This window comes from Eleutherodactylus coqui, chromosome 4 (assembly GCF_035609145.1).
Source record: "Eleutherodactylus coqui strain aEleCoq1 chromosome 4, aEleCoq1.hap1, whole genome shotgun sequence".
NCBI classification, from domain to species: Eukaryota; Metazoa; Chordata; class Amphibia; order Anura; family Eleutherodactylidae; genus Eleutherodactylus; species Eleutherodactylus coqui.
The window spans coordinates 291583235-291610697 of NC_089840.1; positions in this window are offsets into that span (position 1 = coordinate 291583235).

Below are 27463 nucleotides of genomic sequence, written 5' to 3' on the forward strand. Positions count from 1 at the left end.
TGCACTTGCCCAGCGCTCCTGCTCTTTCCCTGAGGGGAGTAGGTCCACCTCCTTCTGTGGTGGGACAGAGTCTGGTCCTTGGCAGGGGGCTCAGGATCCTCCTCCGCTGGGCAGGACCTGGTCTGAACTCTGCACACGGGTGTCCTCCAGTCCAGCAGGGCTGCAGCCTTAGTTGCTCCGTCTGCCTTCTCATTGCCTCTGCTTTCCAAGGAGTCCCCTTGGGTGTGTGCTTTTACCTTTATTATGGCTACCTGCTTTGGGAGCATGATAGCTGACATTAAACTACTTACTGCCTCACCATTCTTTATCGGTCTGCCTTGAGCTGTTAAGAAGCTCCCCGTGCGCCAAATCGGCCCATAGTCATGCGCAACGCCAAACGTGTACCTGGAGTCCGTGTAGATATTAGCAGTGACTCCCCGGGCGAGCTTACAGGCCTCGGCCAGAGCGCACAGCTCCGCTTCCTGTGCTGACATATGTGGGGGCAAGGCGCGGCCTATCAGTACTTCATTCATTGATACTACAGCAAACCCAGTCACAAATCTGCCCATCTCATTCTGGTATCGTGATCCATCCACAAACATTTCAAGGTGGGGGTTTAGGAGAGGTTTATCAGTGACATGTGCTAACCCAGCTATCTCCTGCTCCATGAGTGCTGCACAGTCGTGCTGGTGTTCTGCGTCAAAGGCCTCCTCCTCATCAGTCAGGGAATTCGCGAAAAGCTGGTCCCCTGTACTTACTCCCCCATTTGAATCAGTGTCACCTAATGGCAGTAAGGTGGCCGGATTCAAAGTTGTGCAACGTTGAAATGAGACATTGGATGAAGAGTGTACTGCAAGTTCCATTTTGATCTGTCTAGCAAGAGACAGATGTCTACGGCTCACCTGTGTCAGAATTCCATGTACGTCATGGGGCGTGAGGACCACAAGTGGGTAGTCTAGGACCACCTCAGAAGCTTTCTCAAGCAGTGCTTGTACGGCCAGAACTGCTCGTACACAGGAGGGTGAACCCCTGGCTACTGCATCAAGATGTGCACTGTAGTATGCTACAGGGCGCTTTTTGTCACCATGCTCTTGTGTGAGGACGGCAGTAGCATGTCCCCCCATCTCAGTCACAAACATCTGGAAGGGTTTATCATAGTCTGGCAGACCCAGTGCCGGAGCAGTGGTAATCTGTATTTTCAGCTGATGGAAAGCTGATTCGGCTTCCGGGGTCAAAGCAAATGGCTTAGAACTCAGGCAGTCGTACAGAGGCTGCATGGTCATGGAGGCAGAGCGAATCCACGGCCGACAATATGACACTAACCCCAGAAATGTCCGCAACTGAGCATGGGAGGCGGGGAGTGGCATGTCCTCCACCACCTTGGTACGTTCTGGCGTGAGGTGTTTTGTACCAGGACCTAGGCAGTGACCAAGAAACACAACATGAGATTTGCAAAACTGTAATTTGTCTTTACTGGCTTTACACCCACTGTCTGCAAGAAAACAAAGGAGGCTGAGTGAGGCCGCAACGCAGGCAGGTCTGTCCGGTGCACAGAGTAGGAGATCATCAACATACTGAAGCAGGGCCACACCCGGCGGGACCGTCCATGCATCAAGTACAAGCATCATACATTGGGTGAATTGATTTGGGCTGTTTTGTGCCCCTTGTGGTAGGACAGTCCAGCAGTACTGTTTTCCTCGGAACGTGAAGGCAAACAGGTACTGGCAATCGGGGTGTAGGGGGACAGAAAAGAAGGCATTGGTAAGATCGACCAGAGTGTACCAACAGGTTCCGGAGGGTATGGTGGACAACAGAGTGTATGGATTGGGAACCAGAGGTGTCTCTAGGATGGTCACCTTATTAATTTCTCTTAGATCGTGAACCATCCGGTAGGTATCAGGTTCACCTTTCTTGCCTTTCTTTTTAACCGGGAAGAGTGGCGTGTTAGCGGGTGAGACGCAAGGTTTTAAAGCATTCAAGGCACATAACTCTGTAATAGTGGAGGCTATTGCATCTTCCTGTGCCATGGCTAGGGGATACTGGCGAATCATGGGGGCTTTTTCCCCATCTTTGAGATACACCATGACTGGGGGTACGTGGAGACGCCCCAAGTCTGTCTTCCCTTTTGCCCATAGGGTCTCTGGTACTGCTGAGAGAACCTGTGTATCTTCTGGGGTCAACACATATACAGTACAAGAAGGAGGCGGAGTGACCAAGTCTGCTGCCATGAGACAGAATACCTGGTGGTCGGCCGCGGAGGTACTGACATGAGCCTCACCGGAAGGATGGAGCTGAATACAGCACCCCAGGGGTCCCATCACATCGGTTCCCATGATGCAATCCCCAGCGGGTGACACCAGGAAGCGAGTGAGGACTCGTGATCCTTGAAAGGAGACTTCTATGGGTTCGGTCTCACGCATGGGTGTTGGTTCACCGGACACTCCAACGGCTATGGCTATGGAGTCTGAGAGGGGAATACTAAGGTCATTGACTTGTGAGGTACTGACACATGATTTAGTGGCCCCTGTGTCAATTAAAAAGGGCACCTCCTTCCCCTGGATTTTTAGAGGCTGAAAAATTTGTGGTCCACTTGTGTCAGTAACTATAAGGGACACGGGGGAAGGAGTGCCAGACCTTCATTGGTAATTGGTATACCCGTTGTTTAACTGTGGGCGGGATGATGTGGTATTGGCCGTACTTCCCTGTTGCCCCCTTTCGTCTGACATGTTCTGTCTAGGGCGTTTAGGGGCCCGACAATTACGGGCCAAGTGTCCAGTCTTCCCGCAGTTATAACACTTACGGGTCTCCCGCCTGGGGTCTTTAAGTCGGACTGTGTCCCCCTCCATGGTGTAATGTTTAACCATAACACCCTTTGCGTGGTCTTCTGTGTCCATGACAAATCCTACAGCTTTCTTATATAGATCACGCGGTTTGGCCTGTCGCCAATCGGGGGTACATGCTTTAACGCGGTCGGACAGGCGCTTATCTATTCCTTGCATAAAGGCTTCACAAAAAGCAGCATTACGTATGGCCTTTGGACAATCATACAAACCCAGATCTCTGCCTACTTCCTCTAAACGGCCAAAGTAACATTCAATAGACTCGCCCTTGTTCTGTCTACACTGGGTTAGGGCTGTACGTCTTTCTTGGGCTTTATCCTTAAACCAGGCCTTAACCTTGTCCACATATTGAGTACCACTAAGTAATGTCTGGGGGTCATCTGGGCGTTCTTCAAGACCACAAAATTGAGTAATACTATTGTAAAGGCCCAGAGGACATTTTACATTCATAAGACATTCCATGTCTGTCCAAGTGGCAGAGTAGTTTTTCTGTATGACTTCCAACTTTCTATGGAAAGCTGCTGGCTCTGTCTGGGGATCGGGCAGTTGCTGACACAGTGCCATCTGGTCTATGGCGCTCCAGGGTCGCCATGTAGTGACTGTAGACCCGGGAGTTGGTCTATTTGCGTCCGTGGGTCTGTCATTAGAAGACGATGGTCCGCCGGTGTCCTCTTGTCTGACCGTGCCCAATGGTGGACTCGGTCTGTTTGTTTCTCTATAATGGGTAGTGGAGGTTGTAACGGGGAACAAGGGAACCGGTTGTCTACACTGGTCCCTGGGACGTGGAGTCCCACATACCGTACAGAGTTCTCTAAAACAGGCATTCTGTTGACCACAACGTGGACAATCCCAAGCCGGACCCCTTTTTTACTTCAGGGCCCGGGGGTCCTGATTGAGGGCTGTAGGGAGGTGTATCCATCTGGGCAGTAGCCTGTGGATACGTAGGGGGCGGCAAATTGGGATACAGAGAATTAAAGGGATTATTTGGAGACATTGGTGGAGCGGCCGGGACGACAGGAGGGGCCAATGGAACCGTAGGGGTTTCCATGGGAACGTCTATTGGTGGCCGGGCCATAGGACAATAAACTAAAATGCCCTCGCCTCGGGACTCGGAGTCCCAGTGTTCGTCTTCTGCTGTTTTAGAGCAGTCCAGGATGGCCTTCATGCCCTTTTCCAAACCCTTATTTCTTATTTCCTTTCTATGCTTATCCTCATATTGTGACCAAAATTCATAATTGAATGTTCCCGCCTTCTTGAGGCCTATACGTTTGTAAACTTTATAGGCTTGTCTGCAAATGTCCTCCCCTTCTCTATCTTTAATTATTTCAATAGGAGTCTGATATGTCTTAGATTGTTCAGACCCCATGTTTGACCAGTTTCAACTATTCTTCACTAAGTATACAGGACGTATATTTCACACAGTAAACTAAGATAATCACTGAGATTATCTGGGAACACACAGTTCCCTGTCCCGGAATAGATTTACAGAACTAAAACGTGGTCAACTTCAAACACTAGGATTCAGGGGAGACCAGACTTCGCCTCTTAGGGAACTTTTAGTAATATTATAACAGATCCAGAGTAACAATATGACTGCCAGAAATGAGACTATAATAATAACAATTATTTCAATCTCCAATACAGACAACATGACTCTTTAAGTCCCAATGAGTGAGTTCTTCCGTCTAGGACAGTTAAATGAACCTTATTCACTCTAAAATATGGGCGGGGCAGTAAATATATTGAAACAGGCAACAACTAACCTCTAGTCCGTTAGAGACACAGATCTAAAGAATCCAGACTGTATAATAGTAAGACAATCTCTTACCTTTACACCGGTGTTTTCAGTCTGGGGTCTCAGGATCCAGTGTCCACGTCAACGGGCCAGGAGTTTGTTTCAGTCTACTGGTTGCGATGTCCCATAAAGATAAGCCCCGCCCCACGTTTGGGCGCCAAGAACTGTCGCGGGTTAGTCTGCTCAAACAGACTGGTCAGTGATGTTGTCCGTTTCCAAATTGACCTAGGTAGGAGAGCTCCGAGAGGCAAAGCATAGACCAATACGCACTGTATAGGTTGAAGCAATGAACTCTGTTTATTTTCTGTATGTCTTGGTTTTTATAGACAGTCGCCCTCGCAGGATGCGACTTGTGGTTAAACAGGGAAAAACTTGTGATTTCCACATATGACTTAGACTTGTGATTTCACATATGACTTAGACAAGCACATTCTTTTTAGGGACTGATAACTCTCTGTGGTTAAGCCATTTCTTGACAGACTAAGGAACATCTGCTCTGGAGACCTTCCTGATTCCACTCAGGTCAGGTGTAGAGCTCAAGACAGGAAACCACAGGCTTGTTCCTCAAAACAGTCATCAGTCCTGTTACACATAAAATATTGCAGTATTCATCCTTATTGATTCAAATGGATTGCTATGCAACATATATTAACCCTTTTAGCCCCTATCATAGACTATCTGGGATTCCTCGAGAAAACTTGATTGCACAAACCATAAGTCCCAAGTTGCACCATATGTCTTCCATGTTGACTCTCATACTGAGCATTGAACCAAGTTTAGCAATTCAGCTCTACTAAGTCCCACAAGAAAGCCGGGAAACAGACCTCTTCCGTCTCCGCTGATGGAGGCAGGTCCTGCAAAGACTGCAAACTGAGAATGAGAAAATTCACCAGCAACAACAATTAGGTAACCCAGGACAGGTTTGGAATGGAAATAAATTTTGAACAGTAAACACTATTTTAAATGCCTGACCAACGCCAAAATGAGCAGCGACACCGAGGACTGTGTTGATCACCCGTACCACTGCTGCATTGTCTGGCAAGAAACAAATTCTTTTATTTGTCATCTCCTGCCCCATAACTCCACTGCTACTATGATAGGGAACAGTTGTAATAAGGTCAGTTTTTTGTAGACGTGTGATGCGGATAGGTTGCTCAATTTGGCATTACTACTTCGAATTAACGCCTTTGTGATCCAACCCACTGGCCAAGGAGACCTGCACCAGTGATTGTCAAAAATCATTCTAAAACCAACTGATGATGCCGCATCCGAAAACAAATGAAGCTCGCCGTTTGTCACTTCCAGCTCCTGACAAGGAAGGTCTGTCAAGTCTGACGCAGTTTTTTGTCCGGCAACAGAAAAACTATCTGGACCATGTCGATTTCAATTCCCAGAAAAGCTGTAACTGGGCTTTGTTTTTTCGGTAGACAGTGAGACTCCTATCCGTTGCATCAAAACCTGAAACGTCCACAATAAAAAAAAAGCACAAATCTGTGAATTACCTGGACCAACAATCAGGAAATCGTCCAGGTATTTTATCACCTGAGAAATGCTCATCTCATGGCAAAGCATCCACTTCAAAAAAGAACTAAACAATTCAAAGTAGTAATCCAAAATTGAGCAACCTATCGGCAAACACACGTCTACAAAAAACTGACCATCCAAGCAACAACATTGTAAATGAAAACAGTCCATGTGGAGCCAACTTCTACAGGTACGTCGGATCCCCAATGATCAAAGGATTGATGTGACATTAGAGGAAATCTGTTGTAAATTTATACATAGGGGTTATCCATCTGAACTTGTTAAGAAATCTGCAGCAAGGGCCAAGGTTATTCCCCGTATGGAATTGTTGACCCCTAGGGAACATTCTAAAGATAAACCATGAATACCTTTCATTTCGACTTATGGTCCAAATAGTGAATTCATTTCTGGCGCCCTTCAGCTCCTCTTTCATTGTTTTATGTGTTTACTAGAGATGAAAGAGCACCAAAATGCTCGGGTGCTCGTTGCTCGAGTCGAGCTTCCCGCGATGCTCGAGGCTTCTTTTCAAGTAACGAACCCCATTGAAGTCAATGGGCGACTCGAGCATTTTTGTATATCGCCGATGCTCGCTAAGGTTTTCATTTGTGCAAATCTGCAAAACCTACAAGAGTGATGGAAACGACACAGATACGGATAGGGCAGGCGAGGGGCAACATGCTGGGCTGCATCTCAGGCTCCCAGGTCCCACTATTAAGCCACAATAGCGGCAAGAGTGAGCCCCCCCCCCCCTAACAATTTTTACTTCGGACAAGCCCTCATTAACAAGGCACACCTTAGCTAAGCACCACACTACCTGCAACCAAGCACAAGCACTGCCTGCGGGACACACCGCTGCCTCTTCTCCTGGGTTACATGCTGCCCAACCCCCCGCACGACCCTGCGTCCACAGCACACACAAAAGTGTCCCTGCGCAGCCTTTAGCTGCCCTCATGCCACACGCTGGCTGCATAGCCACACCACCTTCATGTCTATTTATAAGTGCATCTGCCATGAGGAGGAAGCAGAGGCACACACTGCAGAGGGTTGGCAAGGCCAGGCAGCGACCCTCTTTAAAAGGGGCGGGGCGATAGCCCACAATGCTGTAGAGAATCAATGAGAAATTGACATTCGATCTTCATTCCAATCCTGTGCCACCTCCGTCAGAAGCTGCAAACGTGGGCATGAGTTACATAGAAAAAAGTTATCTCACCTTCTGAAGAGCTTGCGGTACTTGTGGTCTGTACACGCATAGAAAATCAACCTCCGGTCCGTTTAGCCATCCGGTCCTGTGGCGTGTTCAATAGCAGAGAGATATGTAGGAATCCGGACACATGAGTTGAATTTTCTTTGCTTTATTTTCGTTTAAGCTTGCATGATCAGGTACATGGTATCACAAGAACGCGTTTCGGCGTAATGCCTTGTTCACCTCAATGTATGATCCATAGCTTACTGATTTATAGGTTAAAAACAATTACTACTGATTCCAAATACCTGATGTATTAACTCCTTCATTACATTTTGTTCACTGCTGGTTCTCTTCCCACAGAACCCGCTGCTTGAATCTTACTTGGTAATTAACCCTTGCAGATCATTATATACTGTGTACTCATTTCTTATCCCTTATGGCACTAATAAACATTAATGCGATCGTGTTATGCACAAAACCTGGTACCTGGTTATTTGCGTGATAGTAAAATGGTTATACAGCAATTGGAAAAATTTAATTGGAATTCCGACTCATGTTGGATTGTGTGTGACGTAGTCGATTTATATTCAAGTATACCACACCACGCGGCCCTGCTGGCTGTCAAACATCATTTAGATTTTCATAGTAATTATACAATGGCATTAAAAGAATTTATTCTATTATCTATTGAATTTCTTCTCACACATAATTTTTTTTATGTTTGACAGTAAATATTATTTACAGATATCGGGAGCACCTATGGGCTCCCGTTTCTCACCAACTATCGCAAATCTAACAATGAGTTTCTGGGAAACCAAATTCATTTTTTGTTATGATAATCCATTCAGGGACCGCATGGTGTGGTATGCGCGCTATATCGATGATATTAGTATTATCTGGACAAAGAAAGCACAAGAGGACATGAACATCACTTTGAAAGAATTTGGGGCTTATATCAATAAAAACAGTTATAATTTGAAGTTTACCAGTGAATGGAAGGAAAACACTGCATCCTTTTTGGATCTAACTATAATAGGATCCAATGCAGATGGAAAAATTATTTCCAAACCCTTTAAAAAAGAAACTGCAGGCAATACAATACTACATGCACGTAGTGCACATCCACAGCACGTAATTAATGCTATACCAATAGGAGAAATGATTAGAGCTAAACGATCTTGCTCTTTAAATGAAGATTATAAAAGAACCAAAGTTGAAATAACTAATAGATTGAAAGAAAGAGGATATAAAAAAAGTCTCCTTGAAAAAAACATCTCGTAAAATGAAAAATAAACACAGAAATCAATTGTTAGAAGATTCACACAACAAAAAGAAAAGTGGAGACAATCCATTAGTGTTCTCCACAAGGTTCAGTGAACTATTTCATAGCATTAAAAAAATATTTGTAAAATATCTACCTATACTAGACCAAGATAAAATAACTAGAGATATCTTAGGTAGGGGGGTAAGGGTAGTAGCAAAAAGAAGCAGAAATCTATATGACACTTTATCCCCCAGTTCTTTCTCCTCTAAAAAAAGTGGTACCAACAAAAACTGGTTAACACTAGAGATGAGCGAACGTGCTCGGCCACGCCCCTTTTTCGCCCGAATACCGCGATTTTCGAAAAAATTCGGGGGTCGCCGTGGCGGCGCGGGGGGGTGGAGCGGGGAGTGGGGGGGAGAGGGAGAGAGAGAGGGCTCCCCCCTGTTCCCCGCTGCTTCCCCCCACGCCGCCACGCCTCTCCCCACCCCCCGGCGACCCCAAGTACTTTTCACCCGAGTAGTGAAGTACTCGAAAATCGCGGTATTCGGGCGAAAAAGGGGCGTGGCCGAGCACGTTCGCTCATCTCTAGTTAACACATAATGGATTTGTAAAATGCGGCAGTGCTAAATGCAGCACATGCAGATACGCACATAAATGCAACAGTTTCAGTGATAGTTCGGTGAAAAACATTTCCAGATAAAAGAATACATAAATTGCAATTCCTTCAACATAATCTACATAATAATATGCACAGAATGTAAACTTATGTACGTAGGTTGCACTATACGCAAACTGCGGACGCGTATGACAGAACATATTAGAAATGTAGAAAAAGGTAATAAACAGCACTCAGGAGTAGCGAAATATTTCATAGAAGTTCATGGGGGAAGCATAAAGGATTTGATATATTTTGGAATAGAAAAACTGACCAAACAAAGAAAACAAAAAGTAGATCGTTCGGAAGTACTTAAACGAGAAGGTTTCTGGATACTCACCCTGAATACCAGACAACCAGAGGGGTTGAACATCAAAACAGATCTATTATATCTGTATTGAAGTGAATGTATGATTGTAACAATCAATAGTACAATATATACTACATACAGCATGTCAAAGGTCAAGTGGGTCCCATCACATGCAGTCTACATGTAATTCAAACATTATCATAAATAAGGCTATACTAGGTTTAATACCAAATAAATAAATAAGATAAAGACTCAGTTAAAAGAGATCCTAGGAGAATTTTTTTTCTATGTATAATAGATTCTTATGCAATCACAGCACTATAACATCATAGGTGTAATATGATAAACTGGTACAAAAGTAAAAAAAATAGTAAAAAAGATGAAAGAAAGGAAAGGAAAAGAGAAAGAGGAGAAAGGAAAAGAAAAAAAAAATATTTTTTTTTTAATTCAGGGAATTTTTTTTTTTTTCATATGCGTTTTTTTATGCGTTTTTCATGCGTTTTTACTGCAGTTGTCATATAATTCACATAAAATTTACCATTATGGAATGTACACTTATAAGTCAGAACTTTAAGACAGTTATCATAGGACAGTTAACATAAGGGGAAAAAAATATTTTGTTTTTGATGGACTCTCAATGTAATTATGATGCGATCATGTTATGACAGCATGTTACTTAACACTTACATCTAGGTGTCATATATTTTATTAGTCCAACAATGCATATTATAAGTTTGTTAATCATGCTTTAACTATTTTTCCCTAATGTGTTTAAAGTGATAATCAATAATGGATATATATCTCAGTATAATGTACAAAGGATTTGTTTAAGTGCATAACACGATCGCATTAATGTTTATTAGTGCCATAAGGGATAAGAAATGAGTACACAGTATATAATGATCTGCAAGGGTTAATTACCAAGTAAGATTCAAGCAGCGGGTTCTGTGGGAAGAGAACCAGCAGTGAACAAAATGTAATGAAGGAGTTAATACATCAGGTATTTGGAATCAGTAGTAATTGTTTTTAACCTATAAATCAGTAAGCTATGGATCATACATTGAGGTGAACAAGGCATTACGCCGAAACGCGTTCTTGTGATACCATGTACCTGATCATGCAAGCTTAAACGAAAATAAAGCAAAGAAAATTCAACTCATGTGTCCGGATTCCTACATATCTCTCTGCGCATGAGTTACATAGCTATGGGGAATCCATGTGCCCACACAGTATTTATTCTGTCTACGTGTCGCATAGCTCAATCGACACCGCAAGGGGAAAGCCATCTGCACTCTGCCCCTTACCCAAGTCAGTCAGTGTATTTGTGCCAGACAGGTCAAACACCGCGATGGGAAGTCTGTGTGCACCAACAGCATAGGGGGGTCCAACGAAACCCAAGACATGAACAATAAAGAAATCAGAGCGGCCAAACATGGCAGACTTGCACAGCGCCAACGACATAGGCCTTGGCCCACAGCTTCAGCAATCGTAGGCATGAAGCTGACTTCGATGCTAGTTCATCTGCGACGGGCTCATTAAGTCAGTTAGCTTTCCTTTCACCGCTCCAATGACTGGATTAGCAGTAAAAAGCTCCACAGCCCCATCCTGGCGTACTTGCACTTCCCCCGGGACATAGGCCTCAGCCCACACCCTCAGCAAACGCGGGCATGAAGCGGAATTCGATGCTAGTTCATCTGCGACGGGGTCAGTAAATCAGTTACCTTTCCTTTCCCCACTCCAATGACTGGATTAGCCAGGAAAAAGCTCCATAGCCCCAACCTGGCGCAGTTGCATTTCCCCCGGGACATAGACCTCGGCCAACAGCTTCAGCAATCGTAGGTAGGAAGCGGATTTTCACTGCACCCAGGAGTTAGGCCTCCGCACAAACCCTCAGCAATCACGGGCCTAGAGTGGACTACAATGCTAGCGTAGCTGTGAACGTCTCATTAGCGCTGTATCGCTCCTCTTGTTTGTCCCATTGCAGTGCACCGGACAGCTGAGCTAACGTCAGATAAAATACAGGTGGGCTTCGGCCCACACTGCATGCCCGAGTCAGACTGGGTTCTTTTCATTAATAGTCACAGGCAGGTACAACTCCGCTCTGGGAAGTCTGTGTGGACCCACAGCATTGGTGGGTCCCAGGAAGCCACCGACGGTACATTAATAAATCCCATTGCAGTGCCCCGGATAGCTGAGCCAACGTGAGATAACATACAGGTGGGCTTCGGCCAACACTGCATGCCCCAGTCAGACAGTTTTTTTTTTATTAATAGTCACAGGCAGGTACAACTCCGCTCTGGGAAGTCTGTGTGCACCCACAGCATGGGTGGCTCCCTGAAACCCACCGATGGTACATAAATAAATCCCATTACAGTGCCCCGGACAGCTGAGTTAACGTCAGATAAAATACAGGTGGGCTTCGACCCACACTGCATGCCCGAGTCAGTCTGGCCTTTTTTCATAGTCACAGGCAGGTACTACTCCGCTATGGGAAGTCTGTGTGCACCCACAGCATGGGTGGCTCCCTGGAACCCACCAACAGTACATAAATTAATCCCATTGCAGTGCCCCAGACAGCTGAGCTAACGTCAGATAAAAAACAGGTGGGCGTCGGCCAACACTGCATGCCGGAGTCAGACTGGGTTTTTTTCATTAATAGTCACAGCCAGGTACATCTCCCCTCTGGTAAGTCTGTGTGGAGCCACAGCATGGGTGGGTCCCAGGAAGCCACCAACGGTACATTAATAAATCCCATTACAGTCCCCCGGATAGCTGAGCAAACGTCAGATAAAATACAGGTTGGCTTCGGCCCACACTGCATGCCCTAGTCAGTCTGGTCTTTTTTCATAGTCACAGGCAGGTACAACTCCGCAATGGGAAGTCTGTGTGCACCCACAGCATGGGTAGCTCCCTAGAACCCACCGACGGTACTTAAATAAATCCCATTTCAGTGCCCCGGATAGCTGAGCAAACGTCAGATAAAGTACAGGTGTGCTTTCAGCAACACTGCATGCCCGAGTCAGACTGAGTTTTTTTCATTAATAGTCATAGGCAGGTACAACTTCGCTTTGGGAAGTCTGTGTGGACTCAAAGCATGGGTGGGTCCCAGGAAGCCACCGACGGTACATAAATAATTCCCATTGCAGTGCCTCGGATAGCTGAGCTAACGTCAGATAAAGTACAGGTGGGCTTCGGCCCACACTGCATGCCCGAGTCAGTCTGGGTTTTTTTCATTAATAGTCACAGCCAGGTACATCTCCCCTCTGGTAAGTCAGTGTGGACCCACAGCATGGGTGGGTCCCAGGAAGCCACTGACGGTACATAAATAAATCCCATTGCAGTCCCCTGGATAGCTGAGCAAACGTCAGATAAAATACAGGTTGGCTTCGGCCCACACTGCATGCCCTAGTCAGTCTGGCCTTTTTTCATAGTCACAGGCAGGTACAACTCCGCAATGGGAAGTCTGTGTGCACCCACAGCATGGGTGGCTCCCTGGAACCCACCGACGGTACATAAATAAATCCCATTGCAGTGCCCCGGACAGCTGAGCTAACGTCAGATAAACTACAGGTGGGCTTCGGCCCACACTGCATGTCCGAGTCAGACTGGGTTTTTTTCATTAAGAGTCACAGGCAGGTACAACTCCGCTCTGGGAAGTCTGTGTGGACCCACAGCATGGGTGGGTGCCAGGAAGCCACAGACAGTACATAAATAAATCCCATTGCAGTCCCCCGGATAGCTGAGCAAACGTCAGATAAAGTACAGGTGGGCTTTTGGCAACACTGCATGCCCTAGTCAGACTGTTTTTTTTTTATATTAATAGTCACAGGCAGATACAACTCCGCTCTGGTAAGTCTGTGTGAACCCACAGCATGGGTGGGTCCCAGGAAGCCACCGACGGTACATTAATAAATCCCATTGCAGTGCCCCGGATAGCTGAGCTAACGTGAGATAAAGTACAGGTGGGCTTCGGCCAACAGTGCATGCCCTAGTCAGATTTTTTTTTTTTTTAATAATAGTCACAGGCAGGTACAACTCCGCTATGGGAAGTCTGTGTGCACCCACAGCATGGGTGGCTCCCTGGAACCCAACGATGGTACATAAATAAATCCCATTACAGTGCCCCGGACAGCTGAGTTAACGTCAGATAAAATACAGGTGGGCATCGACCCACACTGCATGCCCGAGTCAGTCTGGCCTTTTTTCATAGTCACAGGCAGGTACTACTCCGCTATGGGAAGTCTGTGTGCACCCACAGCATGGGTGGCTCCCTGGAACCCACCAACAGTACATAAATTAATCCCATTGCAGTGCCCCAGACAGCTGAGCTAACGTCAGATAAAAAACAGGTGGGCGTCGGCCAACACTGCATGCCCGAGTCAGACTGGGTTTTTTTCATTAATAGTCACAGCCAGGTACATCTCCCCTCTGGTTAGTCTGTGTGGAGCCACAGCATGGGTGGGTCCCAGGAAGCCACCAACGGTACATTAATAAATCCCATTACAGTCCCCCGGATAGCTGAGCAAACGTCAGATAAAATACAGGTTGGCTTCGGCCCACACTGCATGCCCTAGTCAGTCTGGTCTTTTTTCATAGTCACAGGCAGGTACAACTCCGCAATGGGAAGTCTGTGTGCACCCACAGCATGGGTGGCTCCCTAGAACCCACCGACGGTACTTAAATAAATCCCATTTCAGTGCCCCGGATAGCTGAGCAAACGTCAGATAAAGTACAGGTGTGCTTTCAGCAACACTGCATGCCCGAGTCAGACTGAGTTTTTTTCATTAATAGTCATAGGCAGGTACAACTTCGCTTTGGGAAGTCTGTGTGGACTCAAAGCATGGGTGGGTCCCAGGAAGCCACCGACGGTACATAAATAATTCCCATTGCAGTGCCCCGGATAGCTGAGCTAACGTCAGATAAAGTACAGGTGGGCTTCGGCCCACACTGCATGCCCGAGTCAGTCTGGGTTTTTTTCATTAATAGTCACAGCCAGGTACATCTCCCCTCTGGTAAGTCTGTGTGGACCCACAGCATGGGTGGGTCCCAGGAAGCCACCGACGGTACATAAATAATTCCCATTGCAGTGCCCCGGATAGCTGAGCTAACGTCAGATAAAGTACAGGTGGGCTTCGGCCCACACTGCATGCCCGAGTCAGTCTGGGTTTTTTTCATTAACAGTCACAGCCAGGTACATCTCCCCTCTGGTAAGTCTGTGTGGACCCACAGCATGGGTGGGTCCCAGGAAGCCACTGACGGTACATAAATAAATCCCATTGCAGTCCCCTGGATAGCTGAGCAAACGTCAGATAAAATACAGGTTGGCTTCGGCCCACACTGCATGCCCTAGTCAGTCTGGCCTTTTTTCATAGTCACAGGCAGGTACAACTCCGCAATGGGAAGTCTGTGTGCACCCACAGCATGGGTGGCTCCCTGGAACCCACCGACGGTACATAAATAAATCCCATTGCAGTGCCCCGGACAGCTGAGCTAACGTCAGATAAACTACAGGTGGACTTCGGCCCACACTGCATGCCCGAGTCAGACAGGGTTTTTTTCATTAACAGTTACAGGTAGGTACAACTCCGCAATGGGAAGTCTGTGTGCACCCACAGCATGGGTGGCTCCCTAGAACCCACCGACGGTACTTAAATAAATCCCATTTCAGTGCCCGGGATAGCTGAGCAAACGTCAGATAAAGTACAGGTGTGCTTTTGGCAACACTGCATGCCCGAGTCAGACTGAGCTTTTTTCATTAATAGTCACAGGCAGGTACAACTTCACTTTGGGAAGTTTGTGTGGACCCAAAGCATGGGTGGGTCCCAGGAAGCCACCGACGGTACATAAATAATTCCCATTGCAGTGCCCCGGATAGCTGAGCTAACGTCAGATAAAGTACAGGTGGGCTTTGGCCCACACTGCATGCCCGAGTCAGTCTGGCCTTTTTTTATAGTCACAGGCAGGTACTACTCCGCTATGGGAAGTCTGTGTGCACCCACAGCATGGGTGGCTCCCTGGAACCCACCAACGGTACATAAATAAATCTCATTACAGTCCCCCGGATAGCTGAGCAAACGTCAGATAAAATACAGGTTGGCTTCGGCCCACACTGCATGCCACAGTCAGTCTGGCCTTTTTTCATAGTCACAGGCAGGTACAACTCCGCTCTGGGAAGTCTGTGTGCACCCACAGCATGGGTGGCTCCCTGGAACCCACCGACGGTACTTAAATAAATCCCATTTCGGTGCCCCGGACAGCTGAGCTAACGTCAGATAAACTACAGGTGGGCTTCGGCCCACATTGCATGCCCGAGTCAGACTGCGTTTTTTTCATTAAGAGTCACAGGCAGGTACAACTCCGCTCTGGGAAGTCTGTGTGGACCCACAGCATGGGTGGGTCCCAGGAAGCCACCGACAGTACATAAATAAATTCCATTGCAGTCCCCCGGATAGCTGAGCAAACGTCAGATAAAGTACAGGTGGGCTTTCGGCAACACTGCATGCCCGAGTCAGACTGTTTTTGTTTATTAATAGTCACAGGCAGGTACAACTCCGCTCTGGGAAGTCTGTGTGCACCCACAGGATGGGTGGCTCCCTGGAACCCACCGACGGTACTTAAATAAATCCCGTTTCAGTGCCCCGGATAGCTGAGCAAACGTCAGATAAAGTACAGGTGGGCTTTGGCCCACACTGCATGCCCGAGTTAGACTGGGTTTTTTTCATTAAGAGTCACAGGCAGGTACAACTCCGCTCTGGGAAGTCTGTGTGGACCCACAGCATGGATGGGTCCCAGGAAGCCACCGACAGTACATAAATAAATCCCATTGCAGTCCCCCGGATAGCTGAGCAAACGTCAGATAAAGTACAGGTGGGCTTTCGGCAACACTGCATGCCCTAGTCAGACAGTTTTTTTTTTTTATTAATAGTCACAGGCAGGTACAACTCCGCTCTGGGAAGTCTGTGTGCACCCACAGCATGGGTGGCTCACTGGAACCCACCGACGGTACATAAATAAATCTCATTGCAGTGCCCCGGATAGCTAAGCTAACGTCAGATAAAATACAGGTAGGCTTCGGCCCACACTGCATGCCCGAGTCAGACTGGGTTTTTTTCATAGTCACAGGCAGGTAGAACTCCACTCTGGAAAGTCTGTGTTGACCCACAGCATGGGTGCGTCCCAGGAAGCCACCGACGGTACATAAATAAATCCCATTGCAGTCCCCCGGATAGCTGAGCTAACGTGAGATAAAGTACAGGTGGGCTTCGGCCAACACTGCATGCCCTAGTCAGACTGTTTTTTTTTTTTTAAATAATAGTCACAGGCAGGTACAACTCCGCTATGGGAAGTCTGTGTTCACCCACAGAATGGGTGGCTCCCTGGAACCCACCAGCGGTAAATAAATAAATCCCATTGCAGTGCCCCGGACAGCTGAGCTAACATTAGATAAATACAGGTGGGCTTCGGCCCACACTGCATGCCCGAGTCAGTCTGGGTTTTTTTCATTAATAGTCACAGGCAGGTACAACTCCCCTATGGGAAGTCTGTGTGGACCCACAGCATGGGTGGGTCCCAGGAAGCCACTGACGGTACATAAATAAATCCCATTGCAGTCCCCTGGATAGCTGAGCAAACGTCAGATAAAATACAGGTGGACTTCGGCCCACACTGCATGCCCTAGTCAGTCTGGCCTTTTTTCATAGTCACAGGCAGGTACAACTCCGCAATGGGAAGTCTGTGTGCACCCACAGCATGGGTGGCTCCCTGGAACCCACCGACGGTACATAAATAAATCCCATTGCAGTGCCCCGGACAGCTGAGCTAACGTCAGATAAACTACAGGTGGGCTTCGGCCCACACTGCATGTCCGAGTCAGACTGGGTTTTTTTCATTAAGAGTCACAGGCAGGTACAACTCCGCTCTGGGAAGTCTGTGTGGACCCACAGCATGGGTGGGTCCCAGGAAGCCACAGACAGTACATAAATAAATCCCATTGCAGTCCCCCGGATAGCTGAGCAAACGTCAGATAAAGTACAGGTGGGCTTTTGGCAACACTGCATGCCCTAGTCAGACTGTTTTTTTTTTATATTAATAGTCACAGGCAGATACAACTCCGCTCTGGTAAGTCTGTGTGAACCCACAGCATGGGTGGGTCCCAGGAAGCCACCGACGGTACATTAATAAATCCCATTGCAGTGCCCCGGATAGCTGAGCTAACGTGAGATAAAGTACAGGTGGGCTTCGGCCAACAGTGCATGCCCTAGTCAGATTTTTTTTTTTTTTAATAATAGTCACAGGCAGGTACAACTCCGCTATGGGAAGTCTGTGTGCACCCACAGCATGGGTGGCTCCCTGGAACCCAACGATGGTACATAAATAAATCCCATTTCAGTGCCCCGGATAGCTGAGCTAACGTGAGATTCAGTACAGGTGGGCTTCAGCCAACACTGCATTCCCTAGTCCGTCTGTTTTTTTTGGGGGGGCAGATACGTAGAACACCGCGATGGGAAAACTTACTGCACCCATACTATGCACAGACTCCTGTAGTATTCCTGTAGCAAAGGTATAAGCTGACCCCACTAATAGTTATGTTGCCGAAGTCTAGGTAGACCCCAGTAACATTTCTGTAGTTACAGTATAGACAGACCCCAGTAACATTTCCGTATCAGCAGTATAGGCAGAGCCCAGTATTAGTAAGATTTCAGTAGTAACAGCATAGACAGACCCCAGTAACATTTCCGTTGCAGCAGTAAAGGCAGAGCCCAGTATAAGTAACATTTCAGTAGTAACAGTATAGACAGACCCCAGTAACATTTCCATAGCAGCAGTATAGGCAGAGCCCAGTATTAGGTACATTTCAGTAGTAACAGTATAGATAGACCCCAGTAACATTTTAGTTGCAGAAGTATACGCAGACCCCAGAAACATTTATGTAGCAGCATTATTGGCAGACCCCTGTAACATTTCTGCTGCTGAAGTATAGGCAGACCCCTGTAACGTTAATGCAGTTACGCTCCTCTCCTTTGGCCCAAACAAGTTTCTCAGATAACTGTGGTAACACGAGAGAGAATACATGATGCGCATTGCTGATCCCCTGACCCCAAGCAGGAGGAGGAGGTGGCATTACAAAGCCAAGACACCATGACGAGGACCCGCTATAGTCTGTGTGGGAAGCACGTTAGCGGGCCCAGGGTCAGCCTCAGTTCCACGCCTCCACCTTGAATTTTGCCTCCATGGGCAAAATCAAACCTTCAGATACGAATAAGAGCTAATGGACAAAGGTAAAGCCACAGAACAAAAGTGGAAGCGACAACAGCTATGTGGAAAAGCTACTATTTTCTGAGACAAGAGGAGCATTTGATAGCAATGAAAAGGATATTCTAGGTACTAAAAGTCTGAACTCCTCCTCATCTCAATCAGAAATATGGAAAGGCTTCATTCATATGTTTTTTGTTGACCATTTCAAAGTGTTAGCAATGCAAGTTTCTGGCTATACCACTCATCTTTGTCAGGAATTACCAAAGATGATCACAAGTAAAGGCCTCATCAATCAGTCCAAAATCAGTACGGGAGTATGTGGATCTCAGCTGGCCTGCTTCCAAAAAAGATACGTGCCTGCTGCTACTCTGTCCCCAGCCCTGCAGGAATGCTGTGTTCTATAGTCGGCTCTATTCCTACCTCAGCTGTACACTAAAATATGTAATTATTATCAATACCAACAAGATGGAAGCCACTATTGCTCTAACGGTCGGCTGAATGCTTCAGCTAGGGATAATCGAATACGACCCCGGTTGTATTTAGTTGGTTTTCGGAACTGTGGCCAGAATTAAGAGGGGGGGGGGGGGGGGGCATTCCTATTGTGCCAGTTTAGGTGGAATTCTTGGACCGGTGCAAGACGTACCACAGCGAAAGCATTTGCCAAGAATGTTTTCATTGTTGGAGGAGGAGGAGGGGGAGGGTTTAGAGGAGGTGGCATAGACTGCCGCAGATACCAGAACTGAGGGAGGACCCGCAATTCTGGGTGTGGGTAGCACGTGTGCGGTCCCAGGCTCTGACTCGGTCCCAGCCTCCAGCAAATTCACCCAATGTGCCGTCAGGGAGATATAGTGGCCCTGCCCGCCAGTACTTGGGGACTGAGTAGCGTGGGACTGCCACCATCATGTTTTTGGAAAGCCTCCGTTTCCACAAGCCTGTATGGCAGCATCTCCAGGCTGATATATTTGCCAATGTGCACGCTTAATGCTTGAGCATTCGGGTGCGTGGCGGCGTTTTTGCGCTTGCGCTCCAATGCTGGACGCTGCGCTGAGAGACATTGCTGCATGGGGCCAAGGACAACGGAGTCTGCCTGCTCATCAGAATAGCCTTGATGGGTGATATTATTTATTACTAAGGTTGTAACTCGGGAACTAGAGAGTCGCCATAACATACAGTAGGTATAATTCAATCTCTGCAAGACTGCTATAGGTCTGTCTTGTAGAGGGTAAATCAGTAGTCATTAAACTGTCTGATAAAGGTGGAACTACTGTTATAATGAATAATGTTGAGTACAAAATCATGTTAGACTGATTGTCCTTGTAGATCCCTGAATACACAATCAGTTCTTAGATCAACAACTAACTGGAGAGAACTACTTGGACACCCAGATATTTTAGTACTTGGCCAGAAGTCCCCAGCCTCATCACCCGGACCCCAGGAACTTTCCAAAGGTTGGGCATCGGTCACAACAAACTCCTCAGGTGGGAGAGGAACCATTTTTTCCCAATCAAGGCAGGGGCCCGAGAACAGTTCCTGGGAGTCTGTCTGCTCATCAGAATGTGTCATTTTCATGGAGTGAGGAAGCTGGGAGGAAGGAGGAGCAGCAGCCAGAGGATTCAGAGTTGCAGCAGTGGATGGCGTAGAAGACTGGGTGGTCGATACATCGCTGGATGCATTTTCTGCTATCCACAACAGGACCTGCTCACACAGCTGATTTTGTAATAAAGGTCTACAACGTGGACCCAAAAATTGTGATATGAAGCTGGGGACCCCAGAAGCTTGCCTCTCCCCTAATCCGGCAGCAGCTGGCTGCGATTGACCTGGACCAGGAACTTGGCCTGTGCCCACACCCTCACGTGGGACTCCGCGTCCTCGACCGTGTCCACATCCTCTAGGCCTACACCTACCCCTCAGCATGGTGTTGTCAGGACGCGGGGTCCGGGAAACTGGAGGTCCCTGAAGATACCCGCAACCCCTGTCCCTTCCTACTTGCCCCCCTGGGCTAAGCCCCAGGGCGACAACTGGGCGACGGTCCCTACACTCACTAAGGAAGGGGGACACGGGGACTAACGGACAGACAGGCACTGGAACAAACAACAGCAAGGAGAGTCAGACAATCCGGGTCAGCAACAAGAGGGTACGCGGTACAAGAGGGTCAGGCAAAGGCAACGTCAGGTCCAAAGGCAGAAGGTCAGTAACAGGAGTCAGGAGTCAGAAGTATGCAGTACGCTGGTGTAGCAGGAAATCCAAAACTAACACTGGCACTGGATTGCAGACACCAGCAGGTTTAAATGCTGTCAGAGCTCCCGCCCCAGCAGCTGATTGGGGCGGGGAGCCTGACAGCAGCTGATTGCACCCAGCAGCACTGGGGAACCCGCCCCCAGCCCTGCAGGAGGCAGGACAGGAGACACATGTTTGGTTTCCGCGTCCCTGGCAACCCGGCGGCGAGGCGGAGCTCGGCGGCCAGGGGAGGTGACGAGGACCGGGGCCCCCCTGCGCCGCACAGCGGCCGCACGTGTGACAGGACCGGCGGTGCGGGCACGACGGACCCGCGAACCGCCAGTCCTTACAGTACCCCCCCTTCTACGGGGGGACACTGGACCCCCACGGCCCGGGGCAGGCTTGAGGGGGAAGGCCCTGTGAAACCTTCGAACCAATAGGGGTGCATGTACGTCCCGGGCAGGAATCCATGTACGGTCCTCAGGGCCAAACCCCCTCCAATGTACCAGATATTGTAAGATACCTCTCACACGCCGAGCATCAATTAAACGTTCTACCTCATACTCCAGTTCCCCCTGTACAAGAGTAGGAGAGGGCGGGCTCTGGGCGGGCAGAACTGGGGTTACATATTTTTTCAGCAGCCCCTTGTGGAAGACGTCGTGAATCTTCCACGACTGCGGAAGAGATAGTCGGTACGCAACAGGATTGACCACCTGAGAGACGGTGAATGGACCAACAAAGCGAGGAGCCAGCTTTAGGGATGGAACCTTGAGTTTCAAGTTTTTCGAGGCCAGTAATACCTGCTCCCCAACCACGAACGGTGCAGAGATCGTGCGTCTTTTATTAGCTTGACCAAGAATTTTATCCTGGGAACCCTGAAGGTTCTTACGAACCTGGGCCCAAACTGTGCACAGTTCATTAATGGCAGAGTCCGCAGACGGCGTGTCAGTAACTGAGGGAGAAAAAGAAAATCGAGGATGGAACCCATAGTTACACAAGAACGGCGACACATGAGAAGACGAATTTACATGGTTGTTAATGGCAAACTCGGCGAGAGGAAGGAAGTTAACCCACAGATGTTGATTGTCTGAAACGAACAGTCGCAGGTATTGGATTAATTCTTGGTTCATCCTCTCAGTCTGACCATTCGACTCGGGATGAAAAGCAGACGAAAAGGACAAACCAATATTCAGTTGCCTGCAGAAAGCTCGCCAGAAGCGAGCGACAAACTGGACCCCTCTATCTGAGACCACGTCCTCAGGAACCCCATGCAACCGCACCACCTCCTTAATAAACATGTCAGATAAAAGTTTGGCATTAGGTAACTTGCTCAGAGGAACGAAATGTGCCATTTTGGAGAACCGATCTACAATGACCCAAATGACCGTATTACCCTGTGACGGCGGCAAATCAGTGATGAAGTCCATGGACAGATGTGTCCAGGGCCTGGACGGAATGGGCAAGGGAAGAAGAGGCCCCTCAGGACGTCTCCTGACACTCTTCCCCCTGGCGCACACCGGACAAGCAGTGACAAAAGCCCGAACATCCCTACTCATATGAGGCCACCAATAAGTTCTGGAAAGTAATTCCTGAGTTCCCCGGAGACCGGGGTGACCAGCAAGTACCGAGGCATGCGTCTCTTCTAACACCTTCAACCTTAATGGTAAAGGAACAAAGAGTTTGCCTTCTGGAAGTGCTTCAGGGGCTGATTGCTGCGCAGCCTGAATTAGCGGCGAGAGGTCAGAGGAGACAGCTGCGAGAACCACCCCAGGGGAAAGGATAGTCTCAGGTTCCGACTCCGGAGGTTCCGGAATACCAAAACTCCTAGATAGGGCATCTGCCTTCACATTCTTGGAACCGGGTCGGTAAGTAACCAGGAAATTAAAACGGGAAAAGAAAAGAGCCCAACGAGCTTGTCGAGCATTCAACCTTTTAGCAGAATCTAAATATACCAGGTTCTTATGGTCTGTGAGTACCATGATCTGATGGCGTGCTCCCTCCAAAAAATGCCTCCACTCCTCGAACGCCCATTTTATAGCAAGTAACTCACGATTGCCTATATCATAATTCTGTTCGGTTGGGGAAAATTTTCTAGAAAAGTAAGCGCACGGTCTAAGATTTGTGAGTGTAGACGGCCCCTGAGAAAGGACCGCCCCTACTCCAAACTCAGAGGCATCCACCTCTACCACAAACGGACACGACAGGTCTGGTTGGACAAGAACAGGTGCGGAGGAAAAGGCAGCTTTCAGGGTAGCAAATGCCGCCAGCGCATCTGGAGACCAGGTACTCACATCTGCCCCTTTCCGGGTGAGATCCGTTAAGGGTTTAGCCACTACAGAAAAGTTCTTGATGAACTTCCGATAATAATTAGCGAAGCCCAAGAAGCGCTGGAGGGCCTTTAGAGTGATGGGTTGGGCCCACTCAGTGATGGCTTTCACCTTCCCCGGATCCATCTGGATATCCCATGGAGTAATGATATACCCTAAAAAGGATATCTTCTGCACCCCAAAGACACATTTTTCAAGCTTAGCAAACAGCTGGTTAGCCCTGAGTCGAGTCAGGACCATTTGAACATGTACCTGGTGTGTCTCCCAGTCAGGGGAAAAAATCAGAATATCATCTAGATACACTACGACGAACACCCCCATGATGTCCTGAAAAACTGAGTTCATGAAACCTTGAAATACAGCAGGGGCGTTACACAACCCAAAGGGCATGACCAGGTACTCAAAATGACCGAGGGGCGTATTGAATGCCGTCTTCCACTCATCCCCCTCCTGAATACGAATGAGGTTGTAAGCTCCCCTTAGGTCGAGTTTAGAGAACCACTGGGCACCGGTGACCTGGTTGAGGAGGTCTGGGATGAGCGGAAGGGCGTACTGGTTCCTGACAGTGATTTTGTTTAACTCCCTGTAATCAATACAGGGTCTGAGGCCCCCATCCTTTTTCTCCACAAAGAAGAAACCAGCCCCTACTGGAGACTCGGAGGGCCGGATGTGCCCCCGGGACAAACTATCCTGGATATAGTCCTTCATAGATTCCCTCTCCGGAACCGTAACATTATAGATGCGACCTTTAGGAAGTTTGGCCCCAGGGATCAACTCTATCTTACAGTCCCATTCTCTATGGGGAGGCAAGGCTTCTGATAGCTGTTTGGAAAAGACGTCCGAAAACTCGGAGAGGTAGTCAGGTAGTTCCACTCCTTCACAGGTGGAGACATCCACCCCCACTGGGCGCACGTGGCTGTCACAGCGAGAACCCCACTTGACCAGTTCCAACGTATCCCAGTTAATTACTGGGTTGTGTTTCCTTAGCCAGGGTAGCCCCAGCACAACATCCACAGACAGGTTCTTCATAACCAAAAATGTACAGGACTCCGTATGTAAGGCCCCAATAGTGAACTGTAACTCCGGGGTAACCAGATTTACAAGACCAGCCTGCAAGGGAGTAGAGTCGACACCAGAGACCAGAATAGGGGGGTCTACACGGAAAAAATACTCAGACAGTTTAGCAACAAATTCAAAATTAACAAAATTAGCAGCAGCTCCAGAATCCAGGAACGCTTGCCCAGCACGGTAGAAAGACCGGAATTCTAAGGTGCAGGGCAACAGCATCTTAGACTTTACAGGGAGTACCTTAGCTCCTAGGCAGTCCTCCCGACAACTACCTAGGAGCGGAAGTTTTCCTGCCGCGGCTTTTTCTCACAGGTCACAATGCGATGACCCGGCTCCCCACAGTAGAGACAGAGGTTCATTCTGAGACGATATTCCCGGCGTTGCTTCGGGGTCATGGTTCCCAGCTCCATGGGTTCTGTGGAGGGAGGGGTTAAGGTCGGAACCACCGACGGAGTAGACGTACGGACAGGGCTGGTCCGAGTCGAGCGTCTGGCCCTCAAGCGTCGGTCAGCCCGGATGGCCAGAGACATGGCTTGCTCCAAAGTTCTGGGCTCCGGGTGTGCCACCAAGAGGTCCTTGAGGCCCTCCGACAGGCCGGTCAAAAACAGATCCTTTAAGGCCGCGTCATTCCACCCAGACTCCGTGCAGTGTTGGCGAAATTGTGAACAATAGTCCTCAGCCACCTTCCGCCCCTGTCGCAGGGCCAGGAGTTTAGAGACTGCAAAGGCCGCACGGTCAGGCTCGTCATACAGCTGGCCCAAAGCAGTAAAAAAGGCGTCTAGTGACTGTCGGGTGGGGGAGTCAGCTGGTAAGGAGAAGGCCCAATTTTGGGGTTCTCCTCTCAGGCGAGTTATCACAAAACCCACTTTCTGGTATTCTGTGCCAGAGGTGTGGGGTCGGAGATCAAAATAAAGCTTGCAGCCTTCTCTGAACACAAAAAACTGACTTCTCTCACCAGAAAAGAAGTCAGGAGGTGTTGCTCGGGGTTCAGAAACCGTACCAGGGGTGGCAGGGAGCTGCATCATCTTAGAAGCCCCTCGCTGCTCCTGATGCTGCAGGCGAGCAGTCAGGTCCTGGACCAGGTCCGTCAGAATCTGTACCTGGTTGGCTAAAGCCGCCACAGCCTCCATAGTGGGTTTCCAGGTTGCTGGTCGGATGTAGGGAACCGACTTCCGTTCGGCCAGTGTTACTGTCAGGACGCGGGGTCCGGGAAACTGGAGGTCCCTGAAGATACCCGCAACCCCTGTCCCTTCCTACTTGCCCCCCTGGGCTAAGCCCCAGGGCGACAACTGGGCGACGGTCCCTACACTCACTAAGGAAGGGGGACACGGGGACTAACGGACAGACAGGCACTGGAACAAACAACAGCAAGGAGAGTCAGACAATCCGGGTCAGCAACAAGAGGGTACGCGGTACAAGAGGGTCAGGCAAAGGCAACGTCAGGTCCAAAGGCAGAAGGTCAGTAACAGGAGTCAGGAGTCAGAAGTATGCAGTACGCTGGTGTAGCAGGAAATCCAAAACTAACACTGGCACTGGATTGCAGACACCAGCAGGTTTAAATGCTGTCAGAGCTCCCGCCCCAGCAGCTGATTGGGGCGGGGAGCCTGACAGCAGCTGATTGCACCCAGCAGCACTGGGGAACCCGCCCCCAGCCCTGCAGGAGGCAGGACAGGAGACACATGTTTGGTTTCCGCGTCCCTGGCAACCCGGCGGCGAGGCGGAGCTCGGCGGCCAGGGGAGGTGACGAGGACCGGGGCCCCCCTGCGCCGCACAGCGGCCGCACGTGTGACAGGACCGGCGGTGCGGGCACGACGGACCCGCGAACCGCCAGTCCTTACAGGTGTATTTCGAATACAGCAAACACAGAGTGGTGTAAAAAATTTTTTAATTATTGGCGTGCAGTTGGAGGGAGACAGCGCTTATGTTACGCAAACTGCAGCCAGGAAAAAAAATAATATGGCCTAGCTGTGCAATATGCAATAGTGATGCACCTGAACTCACAGCAGCCACGCAGTGAAATGCAGAGAGTCAGAGCTAGCCGTAAGAAGGATTAAAAAAAAAATTGGGGGGAAATGCAATGCAGGCTATATAGCATGTAGCTGACTTTCACTGTATCGGGGGCTGTTGCCGTCCGCTGCGCGTGCAGTTGACGGCACACACAGAGTGGTGTAAAAAAATTTTTGATATAAAAAAAATAGCAAAACTGCTCCTAGCAACCACAACAGTAATGCACACAGTCAGATGTGGCCCTAAGAAGGACCGTTGGGGTTCTTGAAGACGCCAACACTAACTATAGCACTAGCAGCACCCTCCCTAACTTCTGCCAGCGTGTGTCTGAGGCGAGCCGCGGGCGGGAGCCGCTTTAAATACTCGGCGGTCACTTGATCTCGCCAGCCACTCACTGCAGGGGGCTGGGATAGGGCTGGCACGTCACAGGAGGAAGTTGTAATGCTTTCCCTGCATGTCTATTGGCCAGAAAATGGTGCAAAACTTTCAGGGAAGGAAATGGAATTGACTAGAGTACCGCGTGGTGTTCATCTCGAATAACGAGCATCTCGAGTACCCTAATACTTGAGCGAGCATCAAGCTCGGACGAGTACGCTCGCTCATCTCTAGTGTTTACACTGTTAATGTATGTATATAGTCTAAAATGTATATTCAGTGCATCAACTTTTAGTCACATACAATGGCATGGCTTTTCATTAGACCACCTCAATATACCATCTGCTCTGTGGCCTTTTTTTGACATGTTAGATTTATTTCTGACTTTTCAATTTTGATTTTATTTCCTCAAATCAATGGGGCACAGTCTGTTTATGAGGATCTCCCTGGCATCAATATGAGACTGCTAACTCACACGTGATACAGAAACTTTTTGACGGACATCAATTGATGAATTTTTGACATGCATGTGAAAAACCCTAGCATTCATAGTATGCAAGAAGACAATTAGCTGACACTCCCCCCCCCCCCCCCCCTTTGAGTTGGGAGTGGTGAATCTCCCTTTGCACTTTTGTTATGAGTGTCATATCCTTGAGTGAGA